The sequence below is a fragment of the Symsagittifera roscoffensis genome, chromosome 3 (assembly GCF_963678635.1).
Source record: "Symsagittifera roscoffensis chromosome 3, txSymRosc1.1, whole genome shotgun sequence".
In the NCBI taxonomy this organism is placed as follows: domain Eukaryota; kingdom Metazoa; phylum Xenacoelomorpha; order Acoela; family Convolutidae; genus Symsagittifera; species Symsagittifera roscoffensis.
In genome coordinates, this window is record NC_087064.1 from 6,118,182 (window position 1) to 6,131,763 (window position 13,582).

The following is a 13,582-nucleotide window of genomic DNA, read 5'->3' on the forward strand; positions in this document are numbered from 1 at the left end:
TGGCAGCAACATTAGTATTGATAAAAAACCCTTTAGTCAAACTTTTATTAAGAAATAATGAATCATCAAACAAAAAATTTATGCGTTGATATAATCTGCTCTGAAAAACTAATATTTTGCAAATTATAAAATTGTTTTGCGACAGACAATTATTAGCAAAAATACAAGTTTATGAACTGAAAAAATATTGGGTGTTCTAAGTTTTATACCTGAAGTGTACTAAAGTGTATTTCATGATGAAATAAATCTCACCCCTGAATCCCCTTGACTACCCCGACCCCAAGTACCTTGGTTTTTTTAATACAGTAACATCGATCGGTGAAATGTATTTTTTTTCACTAACTAGTTTTTCTATCTTTTTTTTCAAGTTCTGTCATCTTTGTTGCCGTTCACTATCCGAACAGGATTATCAGAATTGCAGGATTATCAGAATTGCAATTGATTATAAGCTTCAAATTAAGATGTCTAATCGATATATAATCTTTGTGTTTTTCTTGTTTTTGATTCGGAAAACTGAAATTGGTGAAAATTGTTTTTCCTGTTTTTTACGGAAAGAGCGTTTCACTTCAGATGCTAGTGTGCATGGTAAGCCCAGAAATCAAATCTGAAACTCGGCTAGGCGTGTATACCCCAGTGTTCTTGCAATACACACGCTGCTGAAAAATCATTTCTCTTGCTTGTTTTCCAGACCATTTTTGCATTCCATTTCAGAAATAAGCAAGATTTCAATTTCTACAACGAAACTTTTTTCGTTCTGACCATTGAAAACGGGGAAGAACTTTGTATTCGAGTGTGTTTTAGTTTTTTTGTTTTCCACGCAAAATCAGGTACCACAATTATTCATTGGAATGCGTTGAGTGATATATCATGTTAAAGCTCTTTCAGTTGTGATTCAATCGATATTTAAAAACTTCAAAAAATTTTGTCAGGGAAAAAAATCCAGTTTGAATGTTTTGATTTTTCGTCTTAGTTCGATCGAATATAGCGAGCGAGCATGGTTATACAGCTTAGCTATGCCTACTTAAAGTCCTAAATTTTTACTTGTAGCAAGTTAGCTCCATTATGCAAAATAAAAACTTCAAGAAAATTCGATAACTTTTTGCAAAAAAAAAGAAAAAAAATGTGTATTTGTTTTCTTGTCATTTTTCGACAAATTTTTTTTTCCAATTTGCCTATATTACTAGGTCTGTCAAATATGCCTAAATTGTAGTTGTACATCTGATCTAACTTGAAAAGAAATTTTTTTCTGGCAGTTTTGTAAAGACTTTGGTCAGAACATTCTGTGCTACTTGCATAGTAACAGGCTATCCTTTTGATTTTTTTTCAGAAATTTTGTAAAATTTCTGCTAGTCTACAGCAGATACTCAGCAAAATGCATTATCTCTTAGCGGTGACTGCTTGATTGTTTGTCTCATAAGGTAAACTGCGCTGACAAATTTGAGATTGAAATCGATTTGAGCTAATTTAACACATATTTTATACTGATTAAGTTTTAATTTGAAGTAGCCCATTTAGAAAATTAAAACAAATTAAATCGAACTTAAATGGATTATTTACGGTAGAAAGACATTAGTACCTAGAAAACTGAGGTAAATCTATTTAAATTGATTTTGCCAGCAAAATCTTTGAAAAAATGCTTTAACTTAACGCTTTTTTATGTTTCGAAACGTGAGCAATTTTCTTACTGAGTTAAGTTCGAGGTTTGTAACTCATAGAGTAATTTCGGATAGGGTACACCGTCTGCTCGTCACGCTATCTTATTTTCGGCCGGATAGATTCGTGCAACATCTTAGTCTAATACCGATCCTAATCTTACTCTTATATCTACTAGTCTCAGGGTGTTTAACTAGTCTCTGCTAGGCTCAATAGATCTAGAGTATACTGCCTTATTGCAACTGCTGAAGTTCTCTTGGAGAGGCAACTAAGTTCTAAGTTAAATTCAAATCTCTCTTGTGCTGAAATTACAAGTAATTTCAGCAGTTACAAATAAGTGGGTTGTTAGTTAGATGGAATATGATTGGTTAATATTAAATATTTTATAGTGATAAAATATCTAATTTATCCAATAATAAAATGTAGTTTAGATCAGGTTCCATTACTCAAGAACAATCTCCATCAGAGCACAAATCAAGAGCAAAAGTCACACGAGGAGAGGTACTACCATAAGCTATGGAGAATAGGGGAATCTTTTTAGAGTTTTGCAAATCTGAAGGTTGCAGCGGTATTGAAAAATAAAATAAGCCAATTGTCTTCAGGAGTGATTTTCATTTTAAACGTTCTAATTGTAACTTCGTGAGGCAAAGAGCATATAATTGAAAAACTCGACTTGGAACATAAACACAAAGAGTTAATCATAGGACAGGAACTATTTCAGCCAACATATAATCTTATTTTTGCTTGCGCTTCTTAGTCCTAGAACATACATGCCCTTAATTGAAAAAATTGTCCAATTCACACTTGTAGATCATAGATCTACAAGTCCCGGAAAATTAGTCCTGCCATGAGCCCCCCTGAACCCATCAATTTCAATGATATTGTTCTAGCTCAAGAAAACTCAGTTCTATGGAACAAATTAACATCCCCTTCTCTGAATTAGGGGGGGGGATGTAAACTTGGTTCAAAGCTGGATTTTTAGCCCAATCAGAATTGAGCATTCCTATTTGTTTGTGGAGGATGATCTTAACTTGGTCTAGTAAGGGTGGAGGGGGGATCATATATGATTTAGAATTAGATCATATATGATCTAATTCTATATATAACTGAAACCACAGTAGACGTTTTATTACGATACTTTGTTTATTGATTAAGTTAAATACTAATACTTCAAGTGTCTTCAATTCAATTTCGGTAAAATTATGGAAAAGGGGAAAATCAAGCAATTAATGTGCGACCCCCCCCCCCCCCCCCCCCTTAACCTAATTTCTTACCTCCAGAGTTCGGTTTTTCAATAAAGCCATCAATCGGAAGAAACTGCAATGAGATGACCCAACTTTGCAGAATACCGACATTTAGAAATAGAGTAGTTCACCAGGGGAATCAGGGGAAAAGCGGGGGGGGGGGGGCAGACGCCCTCTCCCCCGCCTCCTCAGGAATTCGACCCCCTGCCGACCCAAAGGGTCCTCCCTTTGGTACTATTTTGATATATCCATTTTTGGTGACGTACATAAATTTTTCGTCAGGGGGTCGAACATATTTCGACGAACAATTTTTATGGCAAATTGTTCAGACTAATCAGTTTAGATAGGTGAAGAAGGCGTGAGGCGACAATTCGTCGCAGAGCAATTAAGCTTAACAAACATACTAGACTGCTCGTATCAGAGCAAAGCCCTGAAAGTTCCGACTGCTCTTTAGTAGGGCTCAAATAGTTTTTTTGAAAAAAAAATGTTGGCAAAACTATGAAGCTTAGGCTGATAATATCAAATTTTGAAAGTTAAAAATTGAATTGTGTATTGAATTAAGAAGACCAATTAGCTTATTGCCTCAATTCAATTTAGAACGATTTTGTAGTGCGGGATAATTCGTTAAGAAAAAATTATAAACGACCAATTTCGACAGACACATACTATTTTGGTGTGCGCAACCAACTGAGCGCATGCAGGTCAAAGGCTCGACGCCCCGAGGGAGTAAAGAGTTTTGTGAAATTGGTCTGAATAAAAAACCACCCTGAGCATTTATATTCTTCACTTTCTTGGAAAATCGAAACAAAAACTAATTTGAAACAAGACTGCAGCCGTGAATGTACCGACTGCCTTTTAGGGTCCATGGAGTACTGTTCGCTTTCAAAAAATTGATGAATGATTTGAAAAAAAAACTTAACATATTTTCAAAAATTTTTTGTATGATTTTTTGAAATAACATGCCTCTTCCAAATTTGAAATAATTTTGAACACGGATTAAATATATCGAAAATTATATTAAATTTTGTACGAAATATATCGCTCGTTAATTGTCCCACAATGGCATAAATGCTAATTTTTAAACCCCCACAACTTTGCAAAAAACAATCTGATTTAGTTATTCACAGTAACCAAACAGCCATGCTTTAGCGCGTGTCAGACTTGATATGGAATGCTTGCGATGAATTGTCGTTTTTTATATTCGCGACTTCTGGTAGTTTGCTACGACTTCTTGTCGCCGTTCCGATGAGGGTATCTTTTTGTAAAGGAGATTTTAGTATATCACAACCGGAAAAAAATTCCGCTATAATTTTCATGGGAGATTTTTCATGCTTCTTATGATACTAATGTATAGATTTATTTCTACTTCTGTATCAATTAGATAAAAAATCTAATCACTTGACTTCAAAATATAGTTGTTACCTTAGGCGACATAATCTATGAAAAACCCATCAAAAAGAAGGAGATTTCTTTTGGGATTATCCAAATTTAAAAAACAATTTCATTTATACCCCATTAAACAGGTCGATAACTGAAGTCTTCCTGTCGCCGAAGAGAATTGGTTGCTCATTTTTGCTGATCGGTATAATATTAAAACAGGGAACCAACTTGATTGCATTAAGAACAGCTTTAATCTTTGTATTAAATTGAAATTTGAATGCCGTCCTTCTTTTTAAAAGAGATATCTGTTAGTAGATTCAAGGTTTATATCAGATATCTAGTTTGAAATAATACCCTACCCTCATCACACGTTACCAAGTAGCCCCCCCCCCCCCCCCCCCCCCCCTACGACATTGTATCGAATAATAGTATCGAGTGTCGAATTTCCGGCTTCCCGCCGGAAAGGACAGCTGAATCTTTAAGGCTACAGAAAATTCAGTTCTAGCTTTTGTATCCTTTTTGCTTTTATAGTACAGGGGTTTGGTGACGCTTTTACCCAGCTTTTTAGGGGGAGGAGGGTAGATTAGTGAGAAGCTTTGAGAAGTTCCAATTTCTGAGATTACCTTCACACTTAATCATTATTACGTCCCGTTTTAAATTAAATCAGTCATCCGATTTTTTAATATCTTGTTTCACGGCAAAGCATCATTTCTCGAGTAACCTAATAACTAATTTTAACATAAGTACTATTCACTTTCGACCGAAAAACAGTAGCAGGAAATACTTTTTCAAAAAGCCGCTCGGTCAGATTATTCATATACGCGCCTCTGAACACAGCACCCAAGAGAGAACCCTTGCTATGTCGTGGTCCCTGATTAAAAAAACCTATTCATGAAACAGTTCTTGTTAATTGCTCCGCGTGATGGTTCGATTTCAGCATTCATCGTAGATTATCATTAGCATTCGCATTAGTTTATTTTTAGAATTAATCATTACCATTCGCATTAGTTTAGTTTCACAGCTAAGCATTAACATTCGCATTTCAACCAAGGTTGGAAGACAACATTTGCATTTGAATTGAGTTTTAAATAACATTTCATCAATTGTGGAATTCTCTTCTTGCATAATTTGAGGATCTGCAACAAAATTTATCTCGTTTATTTCAAATTGGTTCATTTTGAGCTGTGAAAAGAAAGAAAAAATCAAATGTGAATATTCTTTTTTGCTTAACATTTTGTCATTGAGAAAAATCAGATTTTGGTCATTTTTTAAATTTTCAAAACAGAATACGGCTTTCGAATACGGCGTCGTGTTTGAAAAAAATCGGGTGGAAAAAATTTTTTAGGCACTGATTTGCTTTTCATTCTTTAAATCTCCTGAATATGGTGTGATAAGGACACCGTATTATCAGTTTTAAAAAACCTTGATTGATAACTTTTTCCTAGCAAAGAACTACAAGATACAAGATAAAGTTTTTTTTCCGGCTCAAAACGAGGAAATCAGAGAAAACTTAAGTTAATGTTCTAAAACGAAGCCATATTTGAACAAAAAATTGAAATCCAAAATTCCAAAAATTTTGACCACAAACTAAACTGGTCGAAACAAAACTTAATAGTTGATGGCTGAAACTTGTAGCAAATGTGATCATTTGTTGATTTTTGCTACCCAAGAAAATGTTTAAAATAGGGGGAGAGTTTGTTAGTATTAAAAATATTTGATTTTTGCATCAACTAGAAGCTCGAATGCCGCCATTCATTAAACACAATATACCCGTAAGTAAATTCATAGTTTAATTATGATGTTATATCAAAATTTAAAAACAATCGAATTCTCTTTTTGCATAGTTTTAGTAGTCAGCGAAAACCACGTATTTCCTAAATTTCAAAATTTGGTTCAAATTGAGCTGTAATAATTGTGCTTTTGTTGAAAAAATCATCCGAAGCACAGAGAGTTGCACTTTTCCGGTTTTTTAGATGAATTTTTGATTAAAATTGTTTTGATGCACCAATAATTGCTTAACATGGTGGCACTGAGACAATAAAAACTCTGTTCTTTTGATCAAAAATGTTTTCATTTATACAAACAAAACAATTGTACTTTTGAAATACTGTTTAACATTGCGATCATAAAAGCTCGGTTAGAAGAAATTGTTTTTGACTTTGGTATGTCACTTCATGTTTCAAACCAATAAATTAAGGCGATACAGACACTGTTTTTTCAGTTTGGAAAAAAAAATTTTGTTGTGAGACACTATTACAAGATGGAGATTAAGTTTCATTTAAATTGTTAATTTCAAATGAGATTTATTTAATGCAAAATTAGAGGAATAAAAATTTGAATAAAACTGTGACAGAATGAATATAATATAAGAGTTTTTGGATCAAATTGTTTCCCCAATTCTTTATCTTACTCAATCATTTTCAATTTGATTGAAGTAAACCAAATTGTCATAATATAATGACTGAAAACTTGCACTTTATATTTGATGTTTGCAGCCGAAAACTTTAAAGCTTTTGAAATTGATGGAAGAAAAACTGTCATATTTGATGGGAGCAGCTGGAACAATCAAGGATTATTGTTCCGACTTTCGTAACAAAATTAACGGAATGATTGTGTTCGGGGTGGGTTTTCTTCTTAAGACAAGTTTCGACTTTTTAACTAGCCAATTTTTACGGATTTTTTAAATATCAATCATAAGCCTAAAATGGAAAAAAAGATACTTCACCTGTGATCGTTTTTTGTAAAGTGATGAAGGTTTAAAGATTGCCATTTTTTGACGGATTTGGGACAAATAACGCGCGATATATTTCGCGCTTATAACGCGCAAGCGGAGATTTAATCCGTCTTAGAAATCGTTACAAAATGGTTGAAGGAAGCTTATTTGCCATAATTGATTTGTTAATAGGAGCGAAATCCATCACTTTGTACTTTACATGGCGTGTGGGGGATGTATTTTAAAAAAATCTCAAAGTTAGGTTTTTTGTCGTTTTTACTCTACTACATTCAGTTTTTTCATGATCTTTTTTTGCTCCATAGACCTTAAAAGGCAGTCGGAAACATCAGGGTTTTGCCCTATTTCGAGCGAGCAGTCTTGTTAGATTTAGTCGTGTACCGCAGCACTTGTCTTAGACCTGGTTCTTTTGGGCGGCTATCTTGATTGTAAAGCCTTTGTTAGAGAAACTTAGTTATTTTATTTTGATCATTTTTCGAAGGGGTTCCGGGGGTTTGAAAGCAGTTAATTTGGCCATTTTGAGATAGATAACACGCAATACATTGCGTTCTTATAAGTAGCGAAAACTGATTTGAGATCATGCTGGCAAATGCTCGCTAAACGGTGGTCCTAATTCAAATTCTCTCGCGTTGCTTTCCTTCGTTATTTTTCGAAATGCAGATTCTTTGTGACAAAATCAAAGCAGCGAATCTAAACGATATCAAACAAATTTGTTCTCTTCTTATGGGTTTAGCGCATAATATTGCTGACAAAGACGATATTATATCCCACCTTGAGACGGAAATAAAGGATCTTCACGCGCTGAATGCCATTAAAGACGACAGGATTTTAAAGTTCGTCCAAAATGTGCCTGATTTTTTTGGGAATACGAACATCAGATGACCCATTATCGTCAATTTTAGGACTTATTCAACAGTTTATGTGAATAAATATTAGGGCGGAAGATATTGCAGCTTGTCATCATCTACCGAGTGCAAATATGAACAAGCCAGTTATTGTCAAGTTCATTTATAATCATCACAGGGACAGAATTTGGCGAAATAGAGCGTCTTTGAAAAATTATGGGCCTACGAAAAAGTTTATATTGTGAAACGGTTAGCGGATCATGACAAGCAGGTTATTGAACATTGTAAGCAGGTCAATGTAGAGTATGTTACAAACAGTTGCCAACCTATGGTGCGACTAGAGGGCGTGCTTAAAAAGTCGTTAGCAAAAACGATGTTGACATGATTTTGCAGAACGGAAGTGTTGATAAAAATGTACAGATGCATGTGTATAGTGGATCTACTCAGGGTGATAGCTTTGCTGGTTCTAAATCAAATACTACGTTGCCTACTAGTGGAGAGAAAGGTAAAACTTTGAGTAAATTTTAGGTTGGAAAGCGCAAACATGATAAGGATGACAACAAACTGGACCGGCTGTGTAGCTTGTTGGAAACAGTCATTGAGCATGGGTCTCCTCCTGCTAAAAAAAGCATAGGTCTACGTGGACCGCAGTGTATTACAAATGATGAGGAAAGTAACGCGGGAACTTAAATACTATATACTTAGCTTCTTGCTTTAAATTTTCTCTTCTTTTTTGGGAAACCTAATGGAAGCAAATATTGGGGGAAAAGAGGGTGTGCTTTTTCTTAACATAAGATCACTCAGATTACATCATGACCAGCTATGTGTTTTGGTTGATTCACTCAAAGAAAAACCAATAGTTATAGCTTTATGTGAGACATGACGAACTGACAATGATTTTTTGGATTTTTTTTAGTTGGATGGGTATCAAAAAGGGGTTTTTACAAATAGGGAAAAAAGGGGTGGCGGTGTAGCTTTTTTCGTCAGAACGGGAGTTGAATTTCTTCCAGTTATTGTGTGAGATTTTAATTTTAATATTCTTGCCAAGGATGAAAAACCAGAAGTGTTAAATTATAAAACGCTTTTCAAGTCTTTTGATTTGGATTTTTGTTTGAGTGAACCAACCAGAGTTACTGAAAATAGTGCAAAATGCATTGACCACTTTATAACAGAAGATTTTAATCCGGTGACAGTTATCAAAACCACAATTAGTGATCACTATGCATTGTTGGGTGAATTGCCGTTTTCGGCTGAAATGCCTGGCAAAACTGTTATTTACACCAGAAATTTCAAAAAACTGAGGCTTGATGACAACCTACTTAAGTTATTATTTCTTCTACATGTTGAGATGGAAAAGTTGAGTGATAAGGAATCAGTAAAAACAAAAATCCACGTTTTAACATATTCAATGAGTAATGTTTTTGATAAGTTTTGCCCTTTGAAACCAATTGATTTTCCAAAACAATTGAAAAAATCTTGGATTTCCAATAATGTGAAACAAATATGCAAAAAACGAGACGCTGCTCACAAAAAAAATGGTAACACTTCCGAACGATGAAACAAAAGCGAAATTCAAAAAATTGAGAATTGAGGCAAAAAGCTGATTATGACGGAGAAAAGAAAGTTTTATGACAATCAACTTGGAAGTTGTAATGATTTCAAAAAAATGTTTCAAGTTTTCAATAAATTTTGTGGGAAAAAGAAATCCAATTCGTGCAAATTAGAAGTGAATGACATGAATAAATTTTTTTCTACCATTGGACCCACACTTGCCAAAAACTTGGTGGAGTTTAAATACAACGATAAAATTTCACGAAACTCTGATACTTTTGTTTTCTTTCCCACTGATGTTGATGAAGTGGCGAAGGTTATTAAGAACCTGATGAACAAAAACTCGACTGGTCATGATGGTTTGAGTAATGTAATGATTAAACTTTGTGCACCAGTCATTATGAAGCTCTTAGTTGTTTGTTTTAATGAAATGTTCGACTCGGAGTCTTTTCCTGACGATTGTAAGATAGCGAAAGTGATTGCCCTGCTCAAAAGTGGAAGTGAAATTGATTTTGGTAATTACCGACCCATCAGCCTTCTATCACCTATAATCAAAATTTTCGAAAAACTAATTTATAGAAGAATGGTCAAATTTTTACAGAATAATAAAACTTTTGCCCTGAACAGTTTGGCTTCAGAAAAAAACATTCATGTGTACAGGCAATCTCACGTATAGTCGAATATATGCGCTCAGTTTTGGAACGAAGAGATAGTGGAATGGCACTTTTTCTAGATTTTAAGAAAAAATTCGACACTGTCGATCACGATATCTTAATCATTAAATTAGAGAAATATGGGTTCCGTGGTAATTGTTTAAATTTGTTGAAAAATCATTTATTTAACAGAGTACAATTTGTAAGTGATGTTATCATTAATTCTTCATTTGAAAAAATAACTTGTGGAGTTCCCCAGGGTTCGGTTTTAGGTCCTTTATTGTTCTTGATTTATATCAATGATATTTCAAATGTAAAAAAGACATCTGAGATAAGCCTTTTTGCCGATGACGCTGCTATTGTTGGTTCTGGTAAAACGAGAGCGTTTTTGAAAAATTCAGAACAGATACTCAGAGCCTAAATGACTGGTGTAATGTCAACAAGTTATCGATTAATACAGACAAAAGTAAACTGATGGGTTCTGGTAAAGCTATGGAAACATGAAAAATAAAGAAAGTTTCATATATTTGAATATTGAAATTAACAAAAAATTCAATTTTAATATGCAGATTGTAAAAATTTGCACGAAAACTTCCAAATTTAATGGTGTTTTATATAGAAGAAGATCTTGTTTCTCTAAACAGGCATTAATTAAGTTTTACATTGCATACGTGATTCCACTAATTTCTTATGGCTTATTAGCTTATGGATGTACATCGAAATCAAACCTTGTTAAATTTTTCGTGGCACAGTAAAAAATCATAAGAACCATTTTCTTCTTTCGAAAGTATGATCATGTGTCGGAGTATTTTTCAAAATTCCAACTTTAGAGTGTACATGAAATTTTTATCAGCCAATTGTTTTCCGAGACAATTTTTCAGTTCCTTGGAAAATCGCCTTTAAAATTTTTGAATCTTGATTATGTAAAACGCGTCGTAGTACCCGGTCGAATAGTTTAGGTTGTATACCCTTGCCTTTGAGAAAATCAAAGTTAGCACAAAATTCGGTTTCGTACAAATTTGTGAAATGCTATAATTTCCTAATGTCATATAACCTATTGCCTCTTAACCTTAACGAGTTTACTGACAAACAGAAGAAAGACTTTTACGTAAAATTAAAAAAAGTGTACTTAAATGACAATCGATTACTTGTTGACATGTTTATAGGGTAAATTTCTTGTACCCTCGTATTTTAACTCAGGTTTTGCTTTCACTCATTTATCTAGGTTTCCCTTAGGTTACTGTTAGTTGGGCTGTACTGCCCGTACAGTAACCTTGATGCAGTATTTAAGTACACATATGTGATCTTTATACTGTCTCTAAATTCAATTCAATTCAACTCAAAAGGGGTGGTGGGTTTCATTCAATCCAAATTGAATTAAGGGAAGTCTATTGGTCTTGTTTTTGGAATAGGACACATGTCTTAGAACCATACATAGCAGGTGTAATGATAAAAATGTCAATAAAACCTTCTTTTTGATTGATTTATCAAAATTTCAACAAAAAAAAATCCATTTTCCCTAAAGTGCAGTCAGAATTTTCAGGGCTTTGCCCTGATATGCAAGCAATCTTGTATTCTAATTCAGAAATGAGTTCGAAACTATTTGATTTAACCGCTCGACATTTTAGAACATGACATCCAAGTTGTATAAGTAAAAAAACATTATTTTTAAGGATATGTTGAATCTTTTCGTTCCGATTTTCGAAGAAAGCGGATTATTTATGCTTGGGGTGGCTTTTTTTTCAGTCAATTTTTGCCGATCGAAATCATGGCTTTGAACATAAAATTTTTTAACCCACTGAAGATATTGACTACTTGAAATCAAATATAAAAAAATTTTTAACTCCGATCCTTTTTTGCAAATTACTGGGAGTTTTCAAAAAATTGGTATTTTGGCCATACTCTGGGCTATTTTAAGCGCGTTTTGAAGATTTTATTCATAGTGTTGAAAACGTAACGCAAATTATTTATAGGCGCCGATCGATCCCGCAGAAAAATATTGTTTGAATTTGAATTGAGGTTACCTAGTTGGTCGCTTTAATTTCATACGACTCAACTTTGATTACATTCATCCCGCACGACAAAATCGTTTCAATTTGAATTGAGGCTACCTAATCGGTCGCTTTAATTTCATACGGCTCATTTTTGATTAGATTTTTGTTCCAACTTTTGTAATGAGTTTACCCATTGTGCTCGGTGGTCTTTCTTTCTTCAAACAAATTTTGACTTTTTATCTAGCCATTTTTGACGGAGTTTGTAAATATCATTCAAAAGGTATTGTTGTCTTGAGCTTAAATTTGAAAGATATTTCATCTTTGATCATTTTTCTTAAACTTATGGCGGCTTAAATATTGCAGTTTTGGCCAAGTTGGGACAATTAAGGCGCGATTATCTCGCGATATTAACGCATGAGCGCAGATTTAAACAATCTTAGAAATCATTCAAAATTCTTTATTTTATGACCTTTAATTTTTTTCATGTTTTTACTGCTCATACATCCTAAAAGGTAGTCGGAACATTCAGGACTTCGCCTTGATTTGAGCAATCTTGTTTACACTTTGATCTTTGATTTTGTCCAAAATTTAAATTTTTTCAATATTTTCCCCAAAAAACTATTCGATATAGGTTAAGGGGCAGCAGAAACATTCAGGACTTTGACCTGATAAAAGAACAGTGTTGCGCCTCCTTTTATCTCATTCATCTCATCTGGCCATGTTGCCTGCTGATTTGTTTTTTATTGTTCGAACTTTGCCATTTATTTCCTTTTTGCCGGTCACTGTAACTTCAATTTATTCACTCCCTCTGCTAGTTGGGCTGTACTGCCCGTACAGTAACCTTGATGCAGTATTTAAGTACACATATGTGATCTTTATACTGTCTCTGAATTCAATTCAATTCAATTCAAAACGGGGGGTTTCATTCAATCCAAGTTGAATTAAGGGAAGTCTATTGTTCTTGTTTCTGGGATACGACACATGTCTTAGAACCATACATAGCACGTGTAATGATAAAACGTCAAAAAACCTTCTTTTGGATTGATTTATCAAATTTTCAACAACAAAAAAAAGCAATTTTCCTTAAAGTGCAGTCAGAACTTTCAGGGTTCGCCCTGATATGCAAGCAATCTTGTATTCTAATTCAAAAATGAGTTCGAAACTATTTGATTTGACCGCTTGACATTTAAGAACATGACATCCAAGTTGTATAAGTAAGAAAACACTATTTTTAACGATATGTTGAATCTTTTCGTTCCGATTTTTGAAGAAAGCGGAGTATTTATGCTTGGGGTGGCTTTTTATTCAGTCAATTTTTGCCGATCGAAATCCTGGCTTTGAACATAAAATTTTTCAACCCACTGAAGATATTGACTACTTGAAATCAAATATAAAAAATATTTTAACTCCGATCATTTTTTGCAAATTTCTGGGAGTTTTAAAAAATTGGTATTTTGGCCATACTCTGGGCTATTTTAAGCGCGTTTTGAAGAAATTACTCATAGTGTTGAAAACGTAACGCAAATTATTT

At 33.9% G+C, this 13,582-nt stretch overlaps 1 protein-coding gene across 1 annotated transcript in view; it reads left to right on the forward strand.

The window, feature by feature from the left end:
* The first annotated feature begins 5,952 nt into the window (after positions 1-5,952).
* The window catches only part of LOC134841371 (QRFP-like peptide receptor), a 37,433-nt gene continuing 29,803 nt past the window's right edge, over positions 5,953-13,582 (forward strand). The window contains exon 1 of the mRNA XM_063857311.1: positions 5,953-6,049. The gene's annotated coding sequence lies outside the window, so the exon portion shown is untranslated. The remainder of the gene's footprint in view (positions 6,050-13,582) is intronic.